Here is a 23,671-nt window from a genome sequence, read left to right on the forward strand (position 1 = left end):
TACCCGAGACAAGACATCAGGAATATGGCCTGCTGTGCTTTAAAACATACGACTATCGACACCTCGGTTTTATTCTTCAAGCCCATGCTTTAGAACTAAACCAATTTATGCCATTCCCCCATCTTTGCAAGTTTACTTATTAAAGCCCCTTTGCCCACCCCAGAGTGCAGGATGAATAATTATAGGCAAGCGGTTGCATTTCTGAAAGCAAAACCTGAACGTGTAAGTGCCAGCAAGTGTCTGCAGTGTTGGAAGGAAGAAGTAATTGTCATTCCCTTGGGTAAACCTCTTTAAAAATTCGGGACCTGGTTCCTTTGGATTTATTGTCAGTGGCGCAGCGCAGGCACAGAATATGATCATACTAAAAAAAAGGCAATGAACGTCAAAAACAAATTCAACTCCAGGGTGCCTCTGAAGGCTGAGGCAGGAGCCGGCGTGCCCCTGACAGCTTGCTCAGACTGTTTAGTCACAAGCACTATGGTAGTGCACGAAGTGAAATTAGAGCACAAACGGCCCATCGCGGGCTCCTAAAGGGTATTGCAATGACTGAAGGGGCTAACGATTGCTCGCACAAAGGGTCAAATATGCCCGTGAAGCCCACGACTGTGCACTCTGCCATCTGCACGGCGCGCCTAGGTGAACAGGAGAGCGTCTTGCTTTATGAGCTGAGGCTGCCTGAATCTCCGCAATAAACTTCCATTACTTGCAGCGGCGCTTAGCGACACAGCGCTGATTAACTGCAGGCTCCAAGGCTTCCAGAGAAATAAGGAATAGAAGTGGTGGGGCATCCGCCACCATGTAACGTCAGGAGAAGAGGTCCTGGAGATCCAGCCTGCTCATTCTCCCAGCGTCCCCCCCACACCAGATGCTTGATTGCACCCCTTCTTCATTACCCTTGCAAGAGCCCAGGGTCTAAACGATGACAAAAGAGGAGCTTGCCACTACCTCCTCCATGGCTTCTGCCTTTGAGGCAGGCTTGAGTTGCACCCAGGGCCTTCCCAAAAGAGGCTGCCTGGATGCTGATGTGCTCCTTTCCTTTATCCCAGCCCTTCGCTGCTGCTGCTGCAAACAAATTGGACCTTTTTATCGGGCCCAAGTGCTCTGCTAAATACTTCCAAGGGTGTTGTACCTAAGAACCCATCCCAGGAGCACAAGAGATGTCCTACAAAGTTGAGCCCCAGGTCCACCTACCCCATCTTTTGTCTCACACTGGCAGAGAACGGATGCTGAAGGAAAGGAGGGTCTATCCAGATGAATCCACCCACTGCCCCTTGCCCCCTAAGAGCTTCCTATAAAACAGGAGATTCAGCTTGAAAGCCTCGTGCTCATCTTCCTACCTTTTGTAGAGCTTCAGCAAAGGCTCAGGTGTTATTTCTTCATTTAGACATATGTGCACAGACTCAGACTCTGCTCTAAATAAAGTGCATCTCTCTCTATAGTCTCAATGGGCTTAACTTTGCCAGCTAGCAAATGAATGCCCCAGATGCAGCAATGCAATCCAGAGTGGCCCGGCAGCAGCAAACAGCCAGCTCAAAATCCTCAATCCTTTTCTTCTTCAGGCGATTCCCCAGACCAGCAATGCCAATGCCTGGGGACGAAGGTGGCTTTGTAGAGCGACCTCAAGGTCATCAGATTGGATCTGTTGCAGATGGGAGGGGCAGGGGGAAATTAATTGCTGCAGATCCACTCTTCATTAATTTTCGGAAATAAATCAAGTTAATTAGTCCATTTAAGTGGCATTAGGAGAATGGTAGGGCTGAGCCAATGCAGCCAAAGGAGTTACACAAAAAGCAAACCCGAGTCTGCTGTGGTCGGGCTCTCTCAGAGGTGCCCGCTTGCTTCTTTATTCGCGGGCTTCAAAGATCCTTGTGTCTTGCCCTTCAACAGGTTGCAAGCAGGGTTAAAATACTGGCAAGTCACAGCTGAATTTTGCTTCTGAATTTACCTTGAATTATCTCCCTCATTAAACAGGATCACACTTTGCCCCTGCGCTGGGCTGCAGAGCATCTCTGAACAAGGATGCTGAAGCTCTGCCAGCCTCGCGTGTCGCTGCGGCTTGGCTAACAGTTTTCAGCAATTTTTAACCATTTCTAATTTAGCTATTTGCTCAGAAAGGGGACCCCCTAGTGAAATCGGAGGTGTCTGCCCTGACCCAGTTGGGCGGTACGAGCATCAAGCTATATAGTTATTGGACACCGGTGATGTCTGAAGGATCCTCAAGTGGATCCCGTCTGGAGTAGATTCCATATTTTCAATATTTTGGGGGCAGAACTGGCATTTTGAAAGGCCCTCTCCATATGAGGCTACCACAAAACTTCTCCCCCCTCTTCTCCTGTCTACAGACATGTAATTACGTGTCTTGGGGTTTAACTGCTGATGGAAGCACAGTGTTTGATGAACCCGAAGAGCTCATTTTTCAGCAACTGATTCAGGTTTTGCTCACGGCAATGTAAACTCGGCTGCTGTGATTGCAACACTGTGTTAGGTTTGCTGTAGTGACGGAGAAAAAAGCTAAGAAAAATCAGGTGCGGTCTGGTTAATGGACTCGCAGACTGTGCCGTGTTTTCTCTATTTCTTCATCTTTAAAATAAGGTGTTTGAGCTTCTACTGCTCCGAAGTCCTACATTTGCAGCAGGGCTCTCGTTCTGAGTGGTTTCATGTCCCTGGGCTCTTGGCTTATGATCTGGGGAGTAATAACTCGCTAGTATTGCAGAGGGGCTGCTTTGCTCTGCAGTTGATAATTCCCTAATATCATGTCTATGGATCAGAGGCATTTTTTCCCCCTCAGATTGGAGGCCCAGGTATACCTGTGATTTTCACACTGCTCATGATCTGCACAGCATGCTGTAATTATGAGTATAGCCCAAAGCTCACCCTTCGGAGACAGAGCTCCTGGAGGAATGGATGGAGGCACACAATATACCACAGGTGTAAAAATCTTCCTTCCACAACTTGCTCAGGCTTTACCCACCAAAGCCCCAAAAGGCAGCAGTAGCAGCCATTCTGCTTCATGTGCACATATGCACATATGCAAGCACTGGGGGATTATGAACCTGCTCAATAGATGTCTTCCCATGCATGTTAGCACTCATGGTCCCGAGCACCCTGTTCATCCCAGTGCAGCGGGTAGTTTTGGAAGCACGTTGCAATGGGCTGGATAAAGAAGCAAGTGGCAAGCACCGAGACTTTTCTTTATTCGTCTTTGGAAACACGAAGGGGTTGGCTCAGCAATGACAGCATCCTTGCAGCTGAAGTCAATGGGAGGTTTATGCAATGCAGATGCTGCAAAGTTAGGGTCTGCACAGGATGCAATTAGATTCTGCACTTGAACCTTTTCGGGGGGTGGGATAAATAGCTCTATAGTATGGACGGCGCTTTCCAACTGAAACAGGCTCGGATCTCTACTGTAGTGGCATGATACTGTCCGAGGGGACCTATAGATGCGACATATGATGCTTATGCCCCAACCCGTGCCTGGGGCGGCAGGGGTGCCTGTATGGCCCCTGTGTGCTCGCACGTAATTCCCGACCTCGGGTTGAACGTATAATTCTTCCTGTCACATCTGACATTTAGTTGTACAATGATCCTTGCCAGGAAATTGCCATCATTTAAAGTTCTGCTTCCAGCTTCCGTTCTGATTTATATTTTTGTTTTTATCCAATTTTTCTGACTTGTTTTGGTAGGGTGGACAAAATGTTCTCACTCAAGACAGATGACAGCTTGCCGATAAGAGGGCCAACTTATCACCAACCGCTCTGTGCTCGATGATTCTTTCTCAGATGCTTAGTCTGTTGGAACAGCTTTAAAGTCTAATGTGATATTGTAGGTTTGCCCCAACACGGCTTTCCCTCCTGTATTTCATACTTTATGGCTTCAAGCCTCGGTCCTTTGAGAACAAAGCCCTTCAATCTTTCTCAGATCACCCATGCAAACTTCCCTTTGTTTCTGGAAATAAAAACCTGTACATAAGTGACCTCTTGAAAGACTTGCCGTCCTTGAGTCTTACCGCAGAAATTGTCCGTCACAGGCACAAAAATATGCATTACAACCAGAATGATCCATCAAATCTTTTCTCAGCTAATTAAACCATCATTGGAGCAGCATTCTCCATCACAGCCTGGGCTCTCAAGTTTGGCCCCAGCAAAAAAACTGTGCTAGGAAAGAAATCTTCAGGTCTGGTCAGGTTTGAAAATGTGTTGTTTTTATTTCTGGAAGAAAAAGAATAAGGAAAATGAAGAAATGAGCAAAGGAGGCTGAGCACTACAAGTACATCTCGGAGCTCTGGAGATGAGCCCAGTAGGTTAACAGGACATTATACAGTTGGTTGTAGCTCAGCAAAACAGGATGCTGAATTAAGCTGGGTGAACAATTTGTAATTAGTAAGTTAGGCCACTGAGACTTGGGGCCCTTTCAGACGTGCAGCCTCCTCGAATGAATTGCATCTCGTCTTCTGTTTGCAAATTGCCTGCAAGGCACAACGTCCTCGCATGGCGTCGGTGGTCACAACCGTCTCTGGATTCCTCATAGGAAAGGGTTTATCGCCTGCAGACTGTCCATGCATCTGTCATTACAAATGCACATTATGTCAAGGAATAACATGGACCATGTGATGCTGCAACTCTCTCCTAACTGGGTGATGTTATGCATAGAATTAAGCAATGCCAATCTGAATTTCAGAGCGGATATTCAGCTCCAGTGTTTCAAATTCACCATGCTTTTGAATGCCCATTCAGGCATCTGCACTACAAATTAATTTGCCTACCCACTCATTCTAGGAAAGCCAGACTATTTGTGGAAAGAGTAGCATCAGAGTCCCATCAAAATTCAAATTGGATTGCGTATTCATGAGTCATTTGTTGCAGCGCTCACCTAGCTCTGCACCCAGTGAGCAATTCTTCACTCTTTATATGTCAGCGCAGTACTTAGCCTTGGTCCGTAGAAGCTGGCATCTAGAAAAGAAAAGAGCAGAAATCAAAGGATTGAAATGCTCCCATTGAAATTCATTTGAAATTCTTCCATTCTCCCAGCTCCCATTGAAATTCGTTTGAGTCCTTCCCTTCCCCATGGGAAGGTTTTGGCTCTTTCCTGAGAGCCATTAGGGGCTGATTCATAGCAGGACGCTTGGACAAGCCTAAGTGGCCAGCCAATTTAAGGGAGATGTACAGGATGGGACCAGAAGGAAGGGGTGAGTGAAAACATGAAGCCTCCAAACTAGCTTGGGAATGGGTGGAAAAAATCAAATTCTGGTGACTATGGGATAGTCCTCTCCGTTTCTCCCCGGATGAGAAAAGAGCTCTCATTAAAATCACTTGAAGTGGCTCACGGTTTCAAAGCACCCTAATGACTGTGCGTGGCTTTTTCACCACGAAGAAATAAAACAAGTGAAAATACAGGCTGCCGATCATCTGCTACATTGAGCACCACAACTTTACAGAGGAAGAAAGGTATAGCCTAAAATGTCCCTCAATTCACTGTCCAAACCTCTGAGGCGGTAACATCTGGGTGCTTTAAGCAGCTGCATCAAATTCCATGGAGGGCACTGTAGTTGCTTCTAACATCCTGAATATGTGCATTTTTTTAATGAATTAGCCATGCATGATCTCTAGGACTGGGATTCAAATATAAGCCTGCATGAGTGATTTTGTGAATGCAGACCTATACCAAGAGCTGTGCCCCAGAGAGGTGTTTAGGAGGGGTGCTTGCCACGCCGCCTCCTTCTCCTGCACCGCTCGCGTCTTCAGAGAGTTAACTTAATTCCGGCTTTCAGGAGCGCGCTTCTGAGATGCCACCAAAAAAAGTCTGCATCTAAGCAGCAGTAACCTTTCCCAAACAACCTTTTCCACCTGACCTAGGCCTTTGCTGTTACAGTGCGTACTGTGTCAGGGTGTCCCAATGGGCAGAGTGCAGCTGCACATAATAACCTCTGTAGCCAGAGACAAAATGAGATGTAGCCTTCAGACTCGCTCCTCCACAAACATCAGCAACCCTCTCCCAAGGTCAAATCCCCCCAGCAGCACTAAAGGAGCCTTCAGGGAACCCTAAGACTAACGAAGTGTGAAATTCAGGGCTAAATGCTCCTGCTGCAAACAAGGTGCCTCTTTACACATGAACTGGTTATTGCCCTGAAATAGGGCAAGTAGCAACTTGTCTTTAAAGGAATCAGCTTCATTTTCTCCTGCCTCTCGGAAAGCCCTGCCAGTTCCCCGTACTAGTGATGCTGCAGCTTCATACATCATGCGGATCAGATATGATTTCAAAACCATATCAGCAAAGGATTCACTTCCCCGCAACTTTTCAGGTTTCTGTGAAGAAGCAATCGAACAAGACACACTCGCTTTTTCATGAGGGAGCTACCCTGGTTTCAGTAGATAAATGTCTGCGTGTGGACTTTTCACTGGGATTGTATGCCCCACGCTCTCAATTTGTCATGCTCCTTTAGGGAAAACATATTAGAAAAAGGGGGAAAGACTCAAAAGTTGAAAGAACAAGAAGAACTACTTGAGTCGGCATCTTTGGCATCAAATTCCAGTGAAATATTTCCCTTACTTCCTTTCTGCTTGGAAATACGGTGCCAGTTCAGGCCTTGATACAGCAAAACGCTTAAGCATGTGCTTAGCAATTAGCACACTGGTACACCATTGGCTTCAAATGCTCCCTAACATCTTCTGGTATCCCATACACCTCCTTGGGATTGAGGGCCTAATCATACATGCTTTGCTAGGTGAAGGTTTTAGTGCTGTTGCAAAATGTTGGATGCTGTCTATTTATCCAGTGAATAGCTAAAGGTATATCATGGGCTGCTTTAGCTGTAGTCGAGGACCAAGTGCAAGGGTATGAAAGCAGTTGGCCTCCATGCCCATTCAGCATTCACTTGCAGTTGTCTCTATGATAATTACCCCTTATGGCTTTGATTTTCTGGTGCACGCATTTCTGTTAGGCACGGACAGACCAGACTGATACAGTCCATGTAGAGCACAAAGAGCTTACATCGATGGTGTTTGCTTTATCATAGTTTTCTTTTTCTTTTTTGGATGCTTATGCCTTTTAAATAGCTCACCTCTTGGGAACCTTTCTTTTTTTCTTTTACCAATTTCTCTTTATTCTCTCTTTCTGTCTATCCATCCACCCCTGTTTTATGTGAGTGCCATCATCTGATCCAGGGCTGTAGGCTACTTTCTCAAGATATTTTGCTGGAAAAGGGATAAATAATAATCTCTCTAATATCCTGAATTTATGTCAAGCAATGGCTTTTAGGTGAGGATCCCAGGGTTACTTATAAATGTATAATTAAGTCTCCCTTTAAGCAAGAGGTGTATTATATCCCTTGCACAGATGGCTAGCTTGAAGCATAGTAGTGGTAAAGAAGTTGCCCAAGACCTCTGAGGTAGTGAATGGCGGAGACTGGAATAAAATCCCTGTGCCTGCATGGCTATCAAACTTTTGTTCTCTGGACTAGGCAACAGTTTGAAATGTTAATGGGGGAAGTGGCAAGAAGACTTGTAAGAGGTGCCCATCCCCAAACATAAAGAAACTCTGAACTCATCAAGACTCTCTGAAATGGGCTTGTCCACACAGTTATTAAGAGCAATGACTGTGACAGCAAAGCCAACTTCAGCTCAGGGGCATGGAGAACGTTCAAACAGCGTGAAGGCTTTCAAGTCATATGAGCTAAGGAAAGACATCCTGTCTTATTAACAGGAGGCATGTTCTTATTAAAAGCCTAGTTCTTATTATAAAAAAAAAAAGCAAAGAAGCTAGAGGTCTGACCGAGGTTGTGGAATGGAAAATGGGCATCCTCTGCTAGGTGGTATGGATAATCTCAGACGCTGAGAGCAACCATACTGGAGTTATGCTATAAGTATGTAGTTTCAGTAAGTGCTTGATGCTAAATTCACAGAATCTTTCTGGACTCTTGATGATTTCTTATCATCATTTCAAATAATCCATTGCCTTTTCACTGGAAAGAACATCCCCTCCCCCCAGCTCAGAAAGGACATGCTCAAAAGTCCATGAAGTCAATGGACAGACTCCTGTGGTCAGTGGACTTTGGATGGGGCTAAATGAGCAATGTCCTCTTTCCCAAACAAAGCTTTTGTGCTCCCTCTGAAGGCGCGGTGGCAGATGCTCACTAGCAAGTACTATTCCCAGGGAAGCCCTGACATCTTCAGTGATGCTGACAAAGATGATTCTGGGCCATAAGGTGCAATAGACTGTACTATATGTTGTTAGAGTAATTTGTCATTATGGTTATTAAGCAAAAACAGCTAGTGACATTTTAGCTCTTTTAGAAACACAGGAGATAAAAAGGAAAAACCTGAAAAGGAACAAAGAAGTCCTGTTTGCAGGAGCTTGAATTCTATCTCTAAATCATATATAATATTATATACAATAGGGATATTTAAAAATGTAACTAGCTATATGGTCCATTTAATAAAAAAGGTAACTTCAAATCATTAGTTATGCTCTTACAGCACCAGGCCCAGATCCTGCAGCATCTTCAGTGCACGTGGGACATAATTGGATCACGAATGACCGGATACCAAACTCTGAAGGCATGCGAAGTCTTCCCATTTGTTTCAGCGAATGTCAGATCAGGCCCATAAGGAGGTGTTGTAGAAGGGGAGGGTGGTAACTCGCACACATTTGACACTTCTTGGGCAGAAAACTCAACTCATTTACACATGATGGGCTTAATAATCCCTTTGAAACCAGTGGCCAAGCTCCCCTGGCTTTTAGAAGTGTGGAAACACCCAAGGGAATGGATGAGGATGTGCATAAAAGCAACCCAAAGAAGGGTGAAATCCAAAGCCTTCCTTCGCCTAGAGTGCATGAACATCCCTATCAGAAACGCTGCAAGCAGCAGCATAACGGCCATCTGTATTGCTGGGCAGAAGACTTGTTAGGGGGTTACAAAGCAGCCTCTCCTACAAGGGGTGATGGAGGGAGAAAGACAGTGCTGGAAATGAAAGGAAAGAAGAGTGTCGCACGTGGCTCAGGTCTCTGGGTAGAGTCTGCTAATTCTCACAGGTAAAAATCCAGTGGAAAGACTCCAGTGCAGATGTGAGCACAATGGGATACTTAGGGATGGATCAAGAAAACCATCAAGATCTACATGCTTTTTACTGGGAAGGGCAGTGTGTTCCCATCTTCCCAGCTGAGTGTTCAGCTATACACAGGGGTAACGTTTTGTCTTGCAGGTAGGAGCATGTTTTCTCATGTTTTTGGAGGTGGATAAAAGGCAAGCAATTTAAACCGCCTCCAAAGTTGGCACTCTTAACATCCCCTTACCCCTCAAAAGAAAGGAGAAAACCTCCCCCCCCTCCCCCCCCAAAACCTTCCTCCATTTTTCATTGAAAGACGGCAGCCTCCCATAAAACATTGGCTGCTCTTGAGGGATGAAATGGAGATTTCTCCTGCTAATTATAAAAACGCCAGGCAAAAAACTGGCACGGTATGATTTCTTACATTAAACAAATTTTATAGCAGCGAAGACTTTTAGTGGCGCTATTTGCAGTTCTGGCATTTTGCCAGCTTGCTGTCATTAAATCTGTCGATCTTAAGTATCAGCTGCACTTATTCAAAGGAGATATAAATAAAACTCTGAAGCATATTAAAGGAGCCTACCTACTTGCGCTGTTTTTCAAGACTGGGGCCTGACTGGCATCAGGAGCCTTTGTTGAGAACTTTCTTCTGATTGTCCCCTCGGGATCTCAGTTGGTGCTGAGTACTACTGCACTGAGGGACTAGGACTCAGCCCCTCCAACAAAGGGCTTGAGGTCAGTCCACATTTACACTGAAAAGCAGAAGTGACTCATTTCCTTTGCAGATCAACCCATGACCTTGCAACCCATGGGTTGCAGATCAACCCATCACCTCCTGGTCAACCTCCAAGTCCTGGGATCTCCTGGTCAACCTCCTCCAGGCTCTAGCCAAGCTCACCCTCTATCTAGCCAGGAAGGAGGCTCTTGCTGGGGGGATCCCCAGTGCTTGTGGGGCCATCTTCCAGCCCCTCATCTACTCATGTATCAGGGCAGAGTTTCACTGGGAGGTATCCACTGGCTCCTTGGGCTCAGTTGAGGGCCAGTAGGCATTGCTTGGTGTCCCACCTTGGACCACTCGTTATGAACCTTTAACCCTCACTCTCATTCCTGTTTTTGCTTTAATTGCCCCCACTACTCAGGTCTTAGGCATTCAGTTGCCTTCCTAACTAAAGGAGGCTCATTGTACCCCCCCCCTTGCATAACAATAGGCCTTTGCAGATAGCTTTCTTATTGAAACAGAGGGATGTCCAGAACGTTTAAATGGAAAAAGAATAAATAAGAATGAAATGGCATTTATTTAAGCCCAGGCTGTTTCTTGGTGGGATTCTGCACTACTTTACCCTTTGACTGTCTGCAGTGATAGAGGAATGGGGTGGGGAAACAGGAGTTGGAATATTACCCAAGACAAGGAGGTGTTTTAATGTAAAAATATGACATAAGTCACCATCCGCGAGACATTTATATGCCATTAGTCACATTTTTACTCAAGACGGTGACCTTTCTGTGATAAGATCTTGAATCTGGCTAATTATAGATCCCCCAACCCACAATGTACAAATGTCCCGTGCCGCAGAGAAGCCGGGGTAGGTCGACACAGGCAGGCTCTGCCAGGGCTGTGACAATATAACTTTGTGTCAGTAGCAAAGCCCTTATGAAAAATTGCCACCCATAATGTATGGTTAATGACCCATGTTGCAGAAATGACTAAAATGCAGGAATTAAATTTACAGTCAACCCCAAACCCATGAGTTTTCTTTTTTTTCTTCCTGAAACCTTGAAACTGAGGTCCCTAATCACAAAAAGTCCATGAAAGCCCTTAGCAGCATCCAATCAGGTTGGACTACTGCAGCCATGTCACAGAAGTGAAAGTGTCTCCTTGTCACCGTGCCAGGTGTGACACAGGCCTGCATAAGTGACAGGGGGAATTGATGACACAATCACGGGAAAGCTTGCAGACGATGCTAGCCATATTTATTTAAGTGCAAACTAATGAAATCTAGAGGTTTTAGGGGGGAAATAAAAGGTTTGAATTAAAAATGAGGTTTCGCGAGCAAAACTTATAACGAATGTCAAATGATCTGGACTCAGCAGAAAGCATTGGAGGCAAGCTCCTTGGACTTGGTCCAGAGAGGACACCACCTTCCCTCAGGAAGAATTTATCATGGATATTTCCCCTCCCACACACAGCTGCATGGGCCATCTCCCTTCCCAGCTACAGTCACAAAATACTCCTGACCAGAGCAACTTCCTTGGAAAAAAATCATTGCAGAAACTTAAAGATGCATCATTAACACCTTTTTGCCCACTAGAAACAACAGATTGCAATATGACCCCAGCTTTCAGATGTGCTAAATTGCAGTAATGCCAAATGAAGCCCCAAAACTAAAGACCCCCACACCCAGACTGCTCTGCACCTAATAAAAGCCCATTCCCCCCACCCCCCCAAACCACTGATCCCCTGGCTGAGCTGAGGTGGTGGAGATTTATAGCTGTCCCCCCAAGAGAAGGCACCATCCAGCCCTTGCTGATGTTGCTTTTAATTACAAGCTAATCAGAGGGGATTATTCTTGATCTCACAAAGGTTCTTCATATAAAAGCCCTGTAAACCCATTCAAGTGCTGGGGGCTAACCGAAAGGTAATAGGAACGTATCCAAATGGAAAACATCTGTATGGGTTTCACCACCCCTTCTCATTCAAAACACATGGAGAATTCCCAGTCCTCCAGCAATCCTCCGGAAACACCTCGTTCAGCTTTTTGGTGGATCGGACAGGGGAGGCTGGCAGATGGGCTGACCAATGCAGTGTGAAGTTACTAGCCGTGCCCCCTCAATCTGCTATAAATTCAGGCCACATGGGGGATTTATACATACATACATGCTGCCAAGGCAGTTGCTGTTACCTTTGCAGTGTAGCAAGGTTTCTGCTAATTTGGGTCCTTTTTCCTTTAGTTCTGTTTAAAGCTTCTCTCTGTTTTTCTTCTCTATTCCAGGTAAAGGTACTCTCCTGTTTCTTTGTAGGTGACTTAGAGAATATATCTCTGATATAAAATAGCAATCTAGGCTGAATTTTAGTGTTCAGACTTTCAGTTCAGGAAGCAATTAGAGTCAGTGCTGGCAATGAATGAAAGCAGATGGTCAAAAGTGACCAGATAAACCCCTGTTCAGCTGCAAATAGGGGCTTACTTTATTGCCCTGAAAGCAGGGTAGGCAATATGACCATTTACTCGCTTGAAAAAGTCTTCACTAAAAGCACTGCTATTATTTGAATGAGGCTGATGCATCTTTATTTAAGGGAGAGACCAAAACCAAAGCACAGCTATCCAGCTGCTGACTGGCTTTAAGGGAGCTTTTCTATTGCTACATCTGAACAATAATCAGTTTTATTGGAAAAATGATACCGGCTCTTATTACTTTAATGGAGGCTTACAGCGGAGTGTGAAACTTTTCTCATTGAGGGCACCACTCCTTAAGAGAGGGATTAATTTAGGAGCCATTCATCTCCCATTTGCCACTGCTGCCTCATGAGTGCTCAACTTCCCTATAGCAATTGCCTGCCTGCAAAAGAAGTCGAAGGGAAGTATTTAATGCAGCTGCAGCTGTCTTAATGAAATGCAGCAGATGGAATTGAGAGAGACAGCTAGCACCATCTGACCAGCGCTGTGACTTGCTGAGAGTCACTAGTAAATGTGCTAGAGCTCACCAGCGAGGGAGAGCGGTAACACGTGCGTGTCTCAGGGTACCTGCTCGGTGCTCAGCCCTAGGGCTCTTTAAAGCTTGGAGCAGTAGTTAGTCTCCCCAAGGCAAAATACAGAAGGAAGGAGAAGCTGGTCCAAAGAGAAATATGGGAAGCATATTTCCTATATGTCTCCACTCTTGGCTGACCAAAACCAGTGCATTTCAGTTGAATCGTTTTTCTTTTCGGACCTGATTAGCACGTAATAAATAAGCTCTGGGGACAAGACTCACAAAAGGGATGACGTTTGAAGCTTCATTTCTATCCCTAGCAGGCAAAGTTTCCCAGCAGTTTGCAGGTCCACAAGCTTAAATGCATGGAAGTATATGAGAGTGTGATGCATCACTGCCATCGCACTTGCACTCGATGCGGCTGTGCAGGAAGGCTGTATTTAAAAAATCGCTGGGCACACAAGTGTGCATATGCTTCAGCATGTGGCCAACTTTCAGCTGCACGGTCTCCAGGCATCTCTCCCAGAATCTCCCAGTTTCTGTCTTAATCTGGCTCAGATTTCCAGTATTCCTCCTGTCCCCAAGCCTTAAAAAAGACCACCCTGCTCTGTGGCCTCTTATTTCCATCCTCCCCCGAAAACCTAGTTCAAAGCCCTCCTCACTAGGTTGGAAAGACTATGGGACTCTTCACTCACAATACCCCAAATTAAAAAAAAAAAACACTAAGGAAGGAATTGTGCAGCAAACAGCAAAAGGGAATGAGAGGAAACCCACAAGCCCAGAAAATGAAAGGGGGAGGGGATGTTTTGAGAAGTAAGACAGGAAGGAAATAACCAAACGTGAGCATTTCCTAGCAGTGAGAATACATAATTCAGAGCAGCCTGGGGTTATTTTATAACTGGTTTATTTTACATGCTTCATACCCTGTGCTCTTGTACTGCCGTCCTCTCCCTAGAATAGCTCAACTGGAGGTGCGGGGTGGAAATAGAGGTTCACTTGGAAATAGAGGGACAACCCAGCTGCTGGGCTAGGAGCATTGCATGGGCTGTACCTGCATGGGCTGTATTCGTTTGCTTCTGCTATAAGAGTACAGGAGAATGATGCTCCTCTTTCACTTATGATAACATGCATTTTTGGTGTGAGCTATACAAACGGCTTTAAAAAAGCCCCAGGAGCTTCTCATTCCACCACCTGGCCCCAAACTCTTTTGTGACTGGCAGTGAAACAATTGCCATCATTCCTGATTTTTAATGTGTCTTAAAGTGAGCACAGGCATCTTCTGGGAGCATAATAGATCAGCTCACAAGCAAATTTATTATTCTCGTGAGTCATACTCGTGAGTGTTTCATTGCCTGTGGCCGAGATGTGCTGTTCTACGTGAAACGATAGCAGAGAGAGAGAGGAGAAGCAAGTGGTAGAGGAGGCATCTTGGCCACAATGCTTAGCTTAAGCGTTGTGCTCTCTCTCTGTGCGACTTCAGGCTGGGGTGCCGTAGCCACTTCACCATAGTTTGTGGTCTTGAAAAGTGCCAGATTCACAGACCTGGAAATGAGCATCATTTAAACATGCTTTCCCATGCTGCTCTGCCTTCTGGCATGAGCTATGACTCAAACAGGCTGTTTTTGGTGCACACAATAATGGACTTTTTCTGTAGTGATTCTGTGGCTGTATGAGTGGACTAAAATCACCAGTATACTAAAGCATGCATTAAGTTGTACAGTAAGCTGTAAGTAAGTTGTATGGTATGCATGGTTAGAGAAAGGAAGCCAGTTTTCTGGAGAACAGGCTGGTTAAACTAGTCGAGAGGGTGTCAGACTAATAGCAATAGGAGAGGCTGAAAAGGCAGAGCGCTCATTTAGCACAAAGCCAAGAAGTTGAGGACCAAATTAATCAAGACACCCAAGGCCACAAAGAAAAGAAATCCTTTCATTGGCAATGCAAGGAATGAGGTGATAAACAGGAGGAATGGGGATTGCACACTTACAGGGATAAATTCAACCTCGTTGGTATTGCTGAAGCTTGGTGGAAAGATTCACACAAGAGGAATGTTAAAATCAATGGTTATAACCTATTTAGGAAGGATTGAGTGGGGAAAAGCCAGAGGAGGTGTGGCACTTTATCAAAAATGCCATAACCTGTTTTCTGAGCCGGTGACAACTTGGAATAAAATGATCTTGAGTGCTTATAGATAAAGCACAAGACGCGGAGCTGGTTGGCGTCTGCTACAGATCACCAAATCACGCTAAAGAACAGGATGACAAGTTTCTTACGCATCTATCTATAAAGTGTAGGGGAAAAATGACATGACCATGGGGAACTTCAATCTGAGTGACACGTGGAAGGGCTCGCACTTCCAGGACTAAAACTTCTTAGAGTTTCCAAACTGTACAAATGATGATTTTCTAACTCGATAGTTACTGTATTCAACATGGGGGAATCCACTCTTACACCTTATCTTGACAAATCCAGAGGGGTTGACCTTGGAAATAAAAACCAGTAGTAGCCTAAATATAATTGATCATAACTCAATCACACTTGGTAGGCACAAACAAAATGCCAGCAGACCCAAACCCCTTGCCGAATCCAGACCCTACTCATAAGTTAGAGGCTCTTTATCCTGTTTTCAATCTCCCAGGCAAGCTAATACTTAAGTTTTATAGGCTTTGTAGAGGAAGCGACTCACCTATATCACTTAAAAGTCCCTAAAACTGTAAGTAAAAATGTCTAGTTAGATAAGGTACATGCGTGAAGCCCGGAAATTATGGAAACAGAGTGAGCTGTGAAGCTTTTATTCTTTTGCCAGACATGTGAGACGCGGCATTTAGGACACACCACGCTTCATATCCACTTGAGCAAATTTTAGGTAAATGTAGGAATTGGGAAGCTGCAGAAAGGAGCATCAGCATCATAAGAGCGGCAGGGGCAGGTTGCATTCCTCTCGCACAAACCGTCCCAAGATTAGTGCTACTGACTTCCCAAGTGAGCAAAGAATTTGCCAGCTGGTTTGAAACTCATTTGTTCATGCCTTTGTGAATCCCAGCCAATGGAATAATTTGCATCTGGCTGGTTACGGGTTTTAACCAGCCATCTTCTCTTGGTTACTGTGGCCACCAGGCAGGTATTTCAGGGCACCTTCTTCGAAGAGAACAACTGTAATGATGGATTGCTTTGGCTAAATAAGAGCTGATACCCAGAAATCAGGACTAATTAAAACTGGGCCCTTGTTGACTTATTCCTTCTAAGGCCAAACTCAGAAGCTCTTGCTCAGGACTTGCTTCTGTTTTTTGCTCCTTAGGAAAGGAAGGTGCTAAGATATTTGGACTTCTTGCAGTTGAATTAATGAGGATAGACTGTGAAGCCCCAGCACTGTCTGTCTTAGGGTTAATTTGACTTTATAGTGACAGCAGGATTTGTCCAAATTGGTCCAAGTGTAGGACTAGGGGCTCATTATCCAAGCCCGTGGAGGCTGGGACTACATTTCCCTTCTCTGTTCTGTATGTCACTGAGCTTGCTGTCCATGCTCGACCAAAGACCAAACCTAATCCTACTCCCAGTTAAGCTGTTGTGGCAAAATTTCCATTGATTTCACTGGCAGCACGAACTGGCCCGGTAATTGTACACAGCCTGCAGATTGGAACGAATTTAAATGCATTGCTTATATTTTATCTGAAACCTCGAACCAAATAAAAATGTTTAAAACCAGGGCAACATCATTACCATATAGATAAATATTACTTTAATGCGGTACGCCATAACAACAGACTGTTTATTAAAACACTTCACTGTTTTAATTTATCCAGCGTATTATATTGGAGGGCATTTTCATTAGAAATCCCTGGCAAAACTTCAGAATGTGTTAAATCATTTAATATCCCGACAGCTCACTTAATTTATTTAAGCAAGAGAGTCTAATTCAGAAAAGCAGACTTTAAACAGTGCACCATGTTTACAATCCTGGTGTTCATTGTCCTATTAATTTCACTGGAAGGCGTTATATATGCCTAGTTCCAAATCCCTTCTTGTGATTTCATTTTGTGGTAGCAATTTGCTGTGTTAGCACGTGAGCGGAGCTGTAGCGCACTGGCCATCGAGCATCCGCAGCTGGTGTAATTCATGCTAGCTCCATGCTTTTCAATGGAGCTATAAGGCGCTTCTGAACTCTTGTCTTCGATGTATGGCTTTGTTGCTTCGGTCACCTGAAGAAAACTGAGATGGCTTCAGCATCGAAGGGCATCGGAGATCCAAACTGTGGTGGGAAAACACTGAGCCCTTACATCGGTAACAACGCGGACTATGCACTAAAACCCCAGAGCTTCACTGCAACTTCCTGAATGGTTTGAGTGATTTTTTTTTTTTTTTTTAATTATTTTTATTAAGATCTTCTACTCTTATAAGTATTACATAGCCCTGTCTTGGAGCATGCAGCTCCTGTTGCCCTCAGGACATCCTAGGAACCTGGCTTACACGTGTATCAAGTTTTGATGCTTACCACATCAAAGCTGTTGATGTATTTGGAAGAGTGCTATGGCTCAACTCTTTTAGTATGAGCCAGCAGCACTCAGCATATCACAGGATCCCTTTGGTGCCCCTTGGTGCACCCTAATAAGTAACAGGGAAGGAAACTGTCACATTCAATGAAGAATTGAGCCCTATTGAAGGCCTTCTGAGTGCCTGGTTTTGCTGCATGCTAAGGTGTGCATTGGGAGCAGGACTTCAGAGAAACAATGGCACATTGTCAATAGACTATACCAGACATTATTAATAAACATTAGGAGGCTTGATATGATCTGGCAGAAGAAATGCAATGAAATCAAGGCCCAGCGTTTGGACTGGGAGAGGGGGAAGGGGATCTGAACATGATGTTTAATGACTCTCTGGACTGTGAAATGCAGCGGAGAGGGAGGTTAGCAAGGGAAATCTTTTAATAAATTCAACATGTGTGCACCCTTTGAAAGCTTTGCTTGCCATTCCCCAGCAATGTTTGACCCATCTAAAGATACTGATCATATAAAAAAACAACTCGGTAAGTAATAAGACTAGTAATAATATGAAGATCAGGACCCTCATCTCCAATTCATATTTATAATCCAGCAAATGCCTCACCTAAAGCCCAAAGATTTATGGGTTTGCATCTATAATTAATATCTCTCCTTAAACAAGAAGGGGAAGGTTTTCATACAAATAAATCTGGTGCTACAGATCTGGCTAATATTTAAATCCCCGGCAAGACGCAGCTATTGATTATAAATATATATTTTCTTTACTTTAAAAAGGGCAATGGCTGGAGCTTTGATAGACAGAAGGGATGGGGCAGGGGAGGGGATGGTTGTACTGAACCTTCCTGTTTCCCAGATATTTGATTTGCATTGGGCCTGTTATTAGCAGCAAGGCTGTGACTGGAAGCCAAGACTGCATAAAGGGCTTTGAGGCAAAGGCGATCGATTTAGGTTTTAGTTCTATGAAGAAAATAAACAGTTGGGCTGATATAACAGTAAAAGGGTCAAGCAGGGTCAGGGTTAATGAAGTGACTCGCAGGAGGTCAAAACTAGAACAATCTTCCTGATCTGCACATGCTTGCTCGCTCGCTCGCTCTTGCTCTCACGCATGCACGCTCCCTCTTCCCACACCTTTAACATGCACCAAAGTGTCAGGCTCCCTATTGTTTTACAGCAGTTCTGTCATAGCTAAGGAAGCTTGCACAGACTTCTCAAAGCTAAGCAAAACTCTCGAAGAACAGACCTTATGTTTGCAGGTGATTTGTGATGCACAGCCTTGGAGGGCTGCCTCCCTGGCACCTTTCGCTTCTAGTAGCCTCTGGTTTAGGTCACTGAGTTGTGTTCCCCCTCTAAAGGCAAGCCATGCATGTGAATGCTCTTTGTAGCTAAAGCTTCTAAGGCTAGGGACAGAAGTTGCACATAAACTGGTTTAAGTGATCAGAAACTGGTTTAAACCTGTAACAGAACAGAAGCTCAGTGCACATTTAAACCAGTTTCAAAATGGCTGAAACTGGTTTAAGATAAACCTGGTTGAATGTCGTATCAGACTTAACCGATTTGGGTCAAACTGGTTTATGAAACTTCTGGCCCAGACCCTTTCCTGGTTCATGTTAAATCAGTCCCCCAGCATCCCAGTGTGCTTTCCTTCTAGCGCTGGGCTGGGCTGGGCTGTCTGCTCCAGCAGAGAAAGGTTGGGGGAAGGCAGGGACTGCCCCCTTCCCAGGCAAACCCTGGCTGGGGTTTGGGGCCAAGGAAGTGAGGGGGAGGTTAAAATTCCCTTCCCCCAAGTACAGAGCTGTCCTGCCCTGCTAAAAACTTACTGCTGGCTGTGACTGTGGACTACAAATCCCAGAGGCACCTGGAAGCAAGAAGAGGAAGTGATAAGCAGCTCTGCAGAGTCCTGCTATTGTGATTCTGGACTGCAAATCCCAGAGACCTTGGAGGCAGCAGGAAGAGGAAGCAAACACAACCCCTGCCCCAGGAAGTTGGGCAAAAATGGCTGCCCTACATCTGGTCTCCACAAGCCCTAGATGTAATCCCATCCTGGGAGCTGCACATATAGCCAGCTCACATAGCCTCTGCCTGATGCATACTTGCCTCTTGCTAATGTAACTGGTTCCTCAGTTTTTCAATCGCCAACAAGTGAGGAAGGAAATAAAAGGAAGCTGGATTGGAAAGCTCTGAGCTAAATGCTGTGGTGGTAATATATAGATCCACACTCTTCTTTGCAGGCCTTGTCCTATGTGATCCTACTATTTAACTACATCTGCAGGGAAAATGAGAGATGTGACTGTCCAACCACTGATCTTATCTTGAAGTACCAAGAGATGGAAAGTAACTCAAGGCAACACCTTCTACAGAGATGCTAAGAGTATAGTGGTCCAGGAAGCCAAGAATAATACGGGATGCGTGTTCCCCTAGAAAAGGCATAGCATGGCCCTGTAACCTTGCTTTCATGATTAAGCATTTCTACGGTAAATAATTGATACTAATGTAAGTGAGATCAGAGACGGTCTGTCTGCAGGGCTACCACAAAGCAAATCCTGGTGACCTCTTCATGCAACTGCCCATGGAGATGGATTTGAAATGAAAAAAAAAAAGAAAAGTTAATAAGCCCAATAAAGGTAGAATTGAAAAAGGGGAGTGAAGGGGGAGAAGGTAATTTGTGTATTGGTTCAGAGTCTATTTTTCCAAGAAAAAGCTCCTGATATTAAATTCTTTATCAAGAGAACTCCAGAATTAACAATTGCTTCTCTTCGCTCTCAGTAAATGTTGCTCTTGTGCTAGTCAATAAGCTGTCTTCGTGCATTTCTAGAGGATGGAAAGCTACTAGGGTATTAACATGGTTTAAGGATTTAGGATTTTAATAAAGGTGGTGAGTTGCGAAGGTGTCGGAAACCGAACCGCAAAATGTAATGTTCCTCGCAACATGTGCGATCCTTCTGGTAGGAAAATGGCAGATATATTTTACACCTATGGCTTAAGATTACCTATAAAGGACCTGAGTTCTAGCAAGTATCCAGCCAACACTTTAAAAAAGAAATGGGAGATGGGGGGGGAAAAAACACACACATCTCCCATCCTGATAGACTGTCCACTTTGCTAGTGCAGAATGGTTTGGCAAAATATCCTGCTTGTTACACTACCCACCCAGTTATAAATGACTTGAATTCGGGAGCTTTTTCCAGTGGCTTTCATTGTTCATCTTTTAAGGACAGATTGTTCCAGCCCCAGCCCATTTATTTCATACAGCCATTTTTGCTTCCAGATCAGCAACTCTCAGATTTGCAAAGGGTGCAGTCGCTTGTGCTTGCAAATAGGCATGTGAAATTGGACTGCTGCGAGGCTGGAAAAGCCCAAGCTCTCTGGAGGATCTGATTTGTTTTCTTTAGACACTAGACACTGCCCCACTTCTATTTCCAGAGGGGTCAGGTGGAAGAGTCCAGCTGGCGCTGTGCGGCCTGGCTGTCAGTCCTGACACCTGCTCAGATAACACCTCTCTCAGATAACGCTGCCAGAGGATCATCCCGTCGGGCTGGAGCTCTGCCAGCTCTAAGAAAGTTCCTTCCAAGGTGCATGAATCCAGAGCATGGGCCCATTTCCAGCTGCGGACGCTTTCCGGAGTCCATTTGGATTGCAACTTGGCACTGACCTGTGACTTCTCCTTCCTTCCAGGCAAATGCACACACACTGCATAGACCACGCTGTCATGCTGGGATTGGGATCACTTAGCATATACCAAACCAAAAAACAAGGGTAATATCTGCTGAGAAATGTGACTTGTTCTCTTGTCTTTGAAGGACTCACCAGCTCTGAATGTTCTTCTTTCCCTCTGTGTCAGGGTTGTGTGACGGGGCGTCACAGCCCGTCGGAGCAGCGCAACACGCGTCTTCCAGGCTCAAGGTAAGAGGTGTGCAAATATAGTAGTTTCTCTACATTGCTGGAAGAAGCCCCACATAAAGGAGAAAACACCGTGAAGGCAAGTTCTCCATTTCGGATACTTCAGTGTAAGTTTATTTGAGGTTCCCCCAGTCCGTGCATTTTGGCTTCCCATGACCTGTTTCAGCGGGGTGGATGGGTTTTAACTCATTCTTCATGTTCTACAATCAAGCGCCTCATTGGCATTGCCATGACTGCTGCATCAGTTCTCTGTATTGCATGCACTCTGTGAACAGAAACCCGTTCAGCCAGTAGATTTTAGAAGTGGCACTGGCCAAAAAGAAAAAGTCGATGCCTGGTAGGGGCACGTGGCTGAGATAACTGAAGGGGACATTAACATCTGTGATTTTTATGATTCAGTGAACAATGAACATTAGCATAATCCTGACTTAAACCTTCCCCCCCCCCAGATCATCATTTACTATTAATTAATTATCAACATTATCCTATGATTAATTATGAATGTTTACACCATCGATCAGCCCCTGGCTAGGCTGATAACTCGAAATCTTGCACAAAGATTATTTTAACAATAGCTACAGTACGTCGTGTAATGCATTTCACAGTAGCGTTGTCAGCCTCATCTATAAGGCTTTTTACTAATGCACTTTACAACATATCTCATAATACACGGATGAGGAATGTGGCTACATCCAGTAATAATTTCATTAATTATGAATAAAGCATTTACAAATGACATCCTTATTTAAAAATGGTGATGAACTCATTTTGTTTTAATGCAGCTGCAATATGTAATTTGCCATCTCTTACAAAGCCATGCTGGAAGAGTGGGTCAGAGAGAAAGGCCTAGGATCTTAAGAGATTTATGCTCTTAAGGAGTTAAAAATCTTCACTGGAGACTGAGGAAGACAAACAGCAAAATGGCAGCAAAAAGCAATAGCTCAGTCTTCAAGTGGGTGACTGGAGCAACCATATAAAGGTACCAGGGGATGCTGACAACCCCAATTAGGTCCCAATCAGTGACCTTGGGTTACAGCTGTGACCCATAACATATTACTCTAAATTGACAGTACATCCATATTTTAATTGGCATTCTTTTTATTTCTTTTTATACATTCAGATGGCTTACCAATTCTTGTTAGTCGTGCAAGGTTTGTCATTGCAACATTTTGGTACTGGGCATCACATACGCTTCCACCAAATGCCAAGATATCTGTTTCTGCAAAGTTTATCATCAAGGCTGCTTAAGTCCATTATAACTATGTGCTAATTTATAGCCCTTTTAAGGGATATGGAATGAATAATTTAATAGTGAAGAAAAGAGTTCACGGCTCCATCTCCTCACCAAATGGGTGTATTATCCATTTATTATTTTGAGTTTAGTTGCTTGTAATTATTCACTGACTTATTTCTACACACATTTGACTTGCTGATCATCCGTTCACAAGAAGCTGTTTTGCGTAGAACTGGTCAAGCCGTTCAGTATTCATACTCGTGCCACAGCCGGAGCTATGCATGAGATCAGACTAGATAATCTGTTGGTTCCTTCTGGTCTTGAAAACTATGCAAATCTATGAATAATTATTCTGGGTGAGATTTTCAAATGTAAGCAGTGATTTTTACATATTATAATTGTACATAATAATCTTTACATATTATAATAGCTGAGGCCTGGTTTTCAGGTATCCTTAAAGTATGCCAAGTGCCCCCACACCAAAAAATATAGATAATAAAAACTTACAGATCACTTGAAAACTTTGGCCATTTGATTTTGATGTTGGCAAACACTGGTTCTGATTTTCTTCCAATGCTTTTAGTCTTAAGCATGTGTAAGGGTTTGGATTACAACTCTTTCCAGATTGCATTTGTTCACAAACTTTTGCACAACTTCTTGTTACTTGCTAGGTTGAATAGCAATGGAGATTTGGTGCAGGTGGAAGCCATGGACCAAACAAGATTAGAAACTTTAGACCAGATTTTTGGATCAGCAACAGGGCAGTGATCAGAGGTAGGTATTGGGGGAGAAGAGGGAGTGGTGGGGATAGCTGAAGAAGACATGACTGGATGGAGTCTATGAAGAGCTTCAAATATGAAGAGGGCTGATTTTAAACTAGATCTTGAAAGAAACTTGAAACTATTTAGAGTTATTGAGGTAGGAGAATGTATTTTTATAGATATATTTATCCTAACTTTACATGGCCTGTTAACCCAGGTACTTACCTCATTTATCCTGCCACTGCACGGTATTTTCAGTGGGCATGGGACTAATCATTCAACAGCAAAAGCCTGCTATGGCTGGAGGACACTATCAGCCTTAGCAATCCTCTGTCAAAAATATGCCAGCCTAGATATGCTATAAACCCATTTATGGTAGTACTTCTCTCCTTTTATGCCAAACAGACTGGCCACATACTAAGGTTAAATTATTTTCCTGATCTCCGTCACCTTTCCGAGACAAATGTCGCTGCTTGCCTGGTGCTGGAGATAATTGCTGTAAATTAATTTTCACTGATTTTTTTTTTTTTTTTTTCCTCCAAATCAGCAACTGTA

The 23,671-nt window shown here is 44.3% G+C and overlaps 2 long non-coding RNA genes across 25 annotated transcripts in view; both read left to right on the forward strand.

Annotated features, from left to right (window-relative positions):
• The window catches only part of LOC112550655, a 54,739-nt gene extending 41,294 nt beyond the window's left edge, over nucleotides 1-13,445 (forward strand). The window contains exon 2 of the long non-coding RNA XR_003094608.1: nucleotides 3,684-13,445. This is a non-coding gene — a long non-coding RNA (uncharacterized LOC112550655). The remainder of the gene's footprint in view (nucleotides 1-3,683) is intronic.
• The window catches only part of LOC112550654, a 97,952-nt gene that overhangs the window by 45,271 nt on the left and 29,010 nt on the right, over nucleotides 1-23,671 (forward strand). For 15 of the 24 annotated variants that reach the window (XR_003094598.1, XR_003094585.1, XR_003094584.1 and 12 more), the window contains 2 exons: nucleotides 20,490-20,977; nucleotides 21,063-23,129. This is a non-coding gene — a long non-coding RNA (uncharacterized LOC112550654). Of the gene's footprint in view, nucleotides 1-20,489; nucleotides 20,978-21,021; nucleotides 23,130-23,671 lie in introns of all 24 variants that reach the window. The other 9 variants (XR_003094595.1, XR_003094606.1, XR_003094592.1 and 6 more) reach the window with 7 other exon arrangements.

The sequence above is a fragment of the Alligator sinensis genome, unplaced genomic scaffold (genome assembly GCF_000455745.1).
Source record: "Alligator sinensis unplaced genomic scaffold, ASM45574v1 scaffold1046_1, whole genome shotgun sequence".
Taxonomy (NCBI): domain Eukaryota; kingdom Metazoa; phylum Chordata; order Crocodylia; family Alligatoridae; genus Alligator; species Alligator sinensis.